Source organism: Watersipora subatra, chromosome 8 (genome assembly GCF_963576615.1).
Source record: "Watersipora subatra chromosome 8, tzWatSuba1.1, whole genome shotgun sequence".
Classification (NCBI taxonomy): domain Eukaryota; kingdom Metazoa; phylum Bryozoa; class Gymnolaemata; order Cheilostomatida; family Watersiporidae; genus Watersipora; species Watersipora subatra.
In genome coordinates, this window is record NC_088715.1 from 3049589 (window position 1) to 3055468 (window position 5880).

Consider the following 5880-nt stretch of genomic DNA (forward strand, 5'->3'; position numbering starts at 1 on the left):
AAAAACCCTTAAAAACGTAATGATTTGTCTCCCTTGCTTTTTATTTACTTAGTTTTTGCCTTATTAATTTTAAAGTAATGATATTCAACTACTTAGGTATTATCTCTTTAAGTATGTCTTAATTGTGTGTTTTGCTAACACAACATTATGACATCACAGTTGTGCTGCTACCAATTTTAGCACTGGAATGAACTGGTTAATTTTAATAAATACTATTTGATCCATCAATTGAATGGCAAGATCATACTCTTAGGGATCATTTCTGTAGTATGAATCGCAAGGATCTCAACATCATGTTGTGTCCTGACCCAAACCACGATGAGGAGGAAGAATGCTAGTTCCTGAGCGTGAAGAGAGCTTTGAGTGTCATTCACTGTATTGACTGCTCACTGCTATTGAAGATCATTTCTCTAGCTTTTATGTTGGAGGATGGAACTAGCATATTCTGAGTGGTTTTACAACAAATTAATATAAACATGGCATTAATTACACGCAGCATACAATTATTTTTATGCAACCTTACATATATACTTACTGACACTTAACGATGTCAGTAGACTGACTTAGCATATTCTGAGTGGTTTTACAAGATGGCTAAAACCAATATGATTCAAAAGAAAATTACCACTGCTTATCTGTTAGGTTGTTTTGATAGTATTACTAGTTGCAGTTGCTATGCTAAACAGGAAGTACTAAAAAATGGCGTGCGAAAGACTTGATCGTTTCTTTTTTACCGATTTGAAAGATAATTCTGACATTTTGGAGACTTACAATGAGTACTTTGGTATTCCAACTGATGTCAAAAGCAGTGAAAGTCAAGGGAATGACCATGATATATTCCTAACAATTCTTATAAAAATATTACAATATTTAATAATAAGAATAATTATTCGAATTTACAAGATCGAAGTATATAGTGACCGATGGTGTGCAATATGTTACTGTTATTATTGTTTCTAAAGATGTTGTTGATCATACTACGGCCTTGCTCAATATCGCGGCACTGCCAAGCCGTTTTTAATATCTGTAAAATTAAGTAATACATTTTCTTATAGATATACAGCTAATTCTATGACAACCAGCTAAAATCTGTTTAAATTTGTAAAATCAGCATAATGGGCTGAATATAAAGACAGAAATCTAGATAACTATCACAACCTCTTAATATTGGTTGCTATGACGTTTTGAAATGTAAACAAAATTGTGCATTGGTTTCCATTTCTCTGACTTTAACACCAGTTTTCTCGGAACTACACTGTATGTTTTCGCACTAATGGTAAACATGCATTCAGTTTATTGACCGTAAAATCTGCTGTAATTAAGCTAAAATCAAAATTTTTTTTGCAAAATAACTATGAGGATTTTTTCATTTTGCTAGTGTAGATAACTCTATATCTTATAATCTCGACTTAACCATGGTTTCTGTGATCATGACACATATAGTCATAAATGAATCTCAAAAGGACAACTCTGTTATGCGGCGATACAGTGTGAACCAGCCTTAACCATTGTAGCATTTTATATTGTACCAACTAATTCATTGTATAACATGTCGGTAATTGAGGTATGTTGGTTATTGTATAGCTGTAATTCATTTTAACACGTTAAACATGGTAGAATATGTTAGTCATTTTATAACACGTCGGTAATTGAGGTATGTTGGTTATTGTATAGCTGTAATTCATTTTAACACGTTAAACATGGTAGAATATGTTAGTCATTGTATAACATGTCGGTAATTGAGGTATGTTGGTTATTGTATAGCTGTAATTCATTTTAACACGTTAAACATGGTAGAATATGTTAGTCATTGTATAACATGTCGGTAATTGAGGTATGTTGGTTATTGTATAGCTGTAATTCATTTTAACACGTTAAACATGGTAGAATATGTTAGTCATTGTTTAACATGTCGGTAATTGAGGTATGTTGGTTATTGCATAGCTGTAATTCATTTTAACACGTTAAACATGGTAGAATATGTTAGTCATTGTTTAACATGTCAGTCATAAAACCATTTTAGTTGTTGTATAAAGCATTCTAGTTATTGTTATGCGTAGTTATTGTCTAGCATGCTATTGTGGTGTCTCAGTCATTGTGTTAGTCTGAATTTTATTCAAGTTATTGTTGTTATTTATTAAGTTGTGTGGGAGGTTTTATGTAATATGTTGGATTATAGTGTCTCAATTCATATATGAAATGTGAGACGCCAGAATAAAACTAATACAGTGACTAATATGATCTAACAGTGACTAATAGTGATCCAGCTTTCATAATTTTTGCAACAGACTGAGTAATACACTGTAGTGATCCCACCGGTGGTTCAACCGAACTAGCGGTGTATGAAAAACTTGCTGTGAAAACGTTTTGATATTGAGTATAAAATCTCTATGCAAGTTATTATAGTTGATTTCTCATTTTAAAAGAATTATGATCTTTTTTAGTTTTTATAAAAAGTTTTCAAATATATCTGTGTTTTTGCACTGAGCTTTCAGTTCTTCATAACTAGATTGTTTTATAATGACTTCTATTAATATATGTCTATTTGCTACGATGGGAGATAAGAGCTGTAATATTGTATAGTTATTTGTTGTTACACATGCTGACTTCACATCTATTATACTAAAGCTAACTGAACCCAAACACGTTAAATAAACAGAAAGTCAAATAACTATATTACAGATGATGAATGTGATGAGCTCTGTCAAACAGGCCTTTGTGCTTATTACTGCACTGAGGATCACCGAAAGTTGTGTAACACAGGAAGGTCTTGTCTTGCTGGTATCTGTTTGCTCAACTGTTACAAGCAGCCATGCCCGGGCGTTAATTCTACCTGCGCCTTTGGCCTGTGTGTAGAGAGTTGTCAGGTAGAACCGTTGGAAGAAAGCAATGTTTTGTTTTATTCACCTTTAATTAGAGAAATGAACTAAGTGAGAACTATTTCTGTGTCAGTGGAAATAATTGAGTTTGAGCAAGCACTCTGCACATTTTGTGAGCGGTATTACAAAAATTGCTGTATGGTTTTATCGATAGCAATGTACCATTATTCAATCATGTACTTTGGTTACCCTAAGACACTTATATTTCGTTAGTATTTAGTTTCGTGAGTAGCATACAGATTAAAATTTTATTGCAACTTAATTTCGCAGCTCTGATGAGTGCGAAAATACAGTGATGAAAAAATAAATGCAATGGAACAAACATAATTAGATTCCTCAGGTTCAGTTCACCGATAAGAAAAAAAATTCAATTTGGGACTAGTTTGTAATTGTGAACCGCAGGTAGAATGGTGTGGGCATGGTTGATAATGCAATTTGATCGCTTGCTGCGATTTGTTTCTTGGACTATCAATGACAAAGCTATTTAATTTTGCGTTTTCGCTCGTTCGTTATGATAGTTTAGTTTTGCGCATGAAATTTTCGCGAGAGGATGACTCCGCAAAAACGCGAAAGTTAGATGAGGCGAATACATAAGTGTCCAAGGGTATTTAGGTTTTTGATACTGATCTTAGAAGTCTTCGCTGAAAATGCAACTTGGACTAACACGGAGGTGGTAAACTAGCTAGGAAATTAATGAGATAACACTTTGCAGCTGGAGATTTTGTGGTTTTAAAAGGATTATATATTTTGGCCTTCCATAGCGTTTGCTTTTTGTAAATTTTATTCAGTCCTTTTAGATTGAATCATCTATCCTATTGTCTATATTGCTTTATCATTAAAGGTTTTAATATATTGCAACTTTATTTATTTTCATTTTTTAAATGAAAAAATATGCATAAGTGCCACATTTTAACCATACGTGATACCTAAAGAATATGGTTTTTGAATTCTACACAAGTAGAAAGGTCACATCTAACAACCACAGCTGCATGTGACCTTTCATTGATGATGTAACGCTACCTAAAAATTTACCCAATTTATTTTAGCCGTAGTTATAGCTTCAGTTATACTCATTCCCGTTTTACCTACGACTCTATTGCAATGTTTAACATCATACAATATTAGTACCTCTCTTTCCTAGTGCCAACTCATGGTTGTTACTCAAAGTTGTTCAATTCGGTTATGAAATTTAGTGAAGGTTTTATCATTTTCAAAATATGATAATTGTTATATTCATAATATTTAATAGTCGTTATATTAATAACAGTTAGTAGTTGTTATATTAACTCGTTCGCACCCGACGAATTTCTAGGCGATTAGCCCCAGATACCGCTAATTTTTCAGAAAATTGTTGTAACTCAAACTACTATTACAGGAGACAGACTTGAGATAATTTATTCAATCAAATTTCAAAAGAACCAACCAAGTCTCTTCTTTCAAAATATATTACATTCATATAGACACCTTGTATCCCTTTTATGTAGATCCGTGCCTCAAAGTAAGTAGTTGCAGGAAATTTCCAATTTTGAAAAAATTGTCATTTGCTGAAACAAAGTTAGATTTGCATCATAAAAATTACAAAATATACAAAGTTTAATTGAAATTACTCATTTATTACAGACAATACATATTTATGATTATTATTTATACATATGCAGTTAGTCATGAACATGAAAATCATGAAACTCTAACTTCAAACTTTTACTCACGAGCATCATCCTTCAAACAAAATCATAGCAAATCTATATGCCAATATAACTCAAATAAAACATCATGAAAAAACATGATGATTTCCGGTTGTGGTAGAAACTGAGATGGGTGTACTAATTTGGTTATAACTTTCGCTGAAGACGTCATAAAGGCAAATTTTAAAGTTTGTCTGATTGGCCAGAAATTTTTCTTTCCAACTAATCAAAAATATTATTTTATAGTTTAAAAATAACGATGCAAGGAGTTGGTAAATTTCAGACGCGAGTTAACTCGTGTTGGGTGCATAGCAACGTTATAAATATGCGAGTTAACTCGCGCCTGGGTGCGAATGAGTTAATAACAGTTAGTAGTTGTTATATTAATAATATTGGCCAAAAATGGTTATAGAATTTTAAGTGATCATGTTAGCTAGACATTCGCTTAAAGCAATCAGGAACTTGCTGTGAAAAATTTTTTTCAACCATTAGTTATTTTTGAAAGTTGTACTAGCGTAAGCAGAAGTTTTTCTCCTTGGACCTATTACAGAGTGACTATGACTGTACGGGAACTAGAACATGCACAACTGGTTTCTGCAGCACTCTTTGCGCTGGTCCTAACAGCTACTGCGGCTCAACTAAACAATGCACAGAAGGCCTCTGTGTTAACCACTGCACCCTTGACAGCCAATGCCCTGAAAAGTAAGTTACACAGCGAGAGGCTTTTTGGTAAGGATGTCAACATGTGCAGCCTTTTCATGCTACACAGCAGGATTTTCTTCAGCCGAGTTGGGGGGGCCTGATTTCCCTAAGCATTTTTTGCCCACCGTATGTTTCCAATGATGTCAGAACTGAGCGCGCGCGGTAACGATTGCGCTGAAAGACAAGTCTATTTAGCAGCACAATTTGTACCATAAAACTTTTCATAAACGTGCATTGATATGACGAGAAGTTTATCTACAAGCTGATATATTTTGCTAGCTGTTATAATCTGAGTTGCAATTATTTGGACTTTTAGGGAGGGGCAGAAGATAAGCTCTTTTTGAGTAGATGAATTTGAATGTATTTTCTATTTTAATATTTCAATTCAACAATTCTGAACAAAATTTCATCAGACTGATTACCGTTTGCAGAAAAAAAATCACTTTTTACATACAATACGAGTTGAGTTATGAGCCTCTACCGATTGGGAGCCCAGTTTAGGGTTCACTAACTGGTATGTAACAAATTTGTACATTTATTATGTACATGTATATGTAAATAATGATAATCTGTCAAACGTTAAAAATAAATATCCAAGAGCAAGTGAAATATAT

At 33.2% G+C, this 5880-nt stretch overlaps 1 non-coding gene across 1 annotated transcript; it reads left to right on the forward strand.

The window, feature by feature from the left end:
- The first annotated feature begins 237 nt into the window (after positions 1–237).
- LOC137402993 (small nucleolar RNA U3) lies at positions 238–454 on the forward strand. The gene has a single exon (XR_010979541.1). It is a non-coding gene; the product is annotated as a small nucleolar RNA U3 (small nucleolar RNA).
- The last annotated feature ends 5426 nt before the right edge of the window (positions 455–5880 follow it).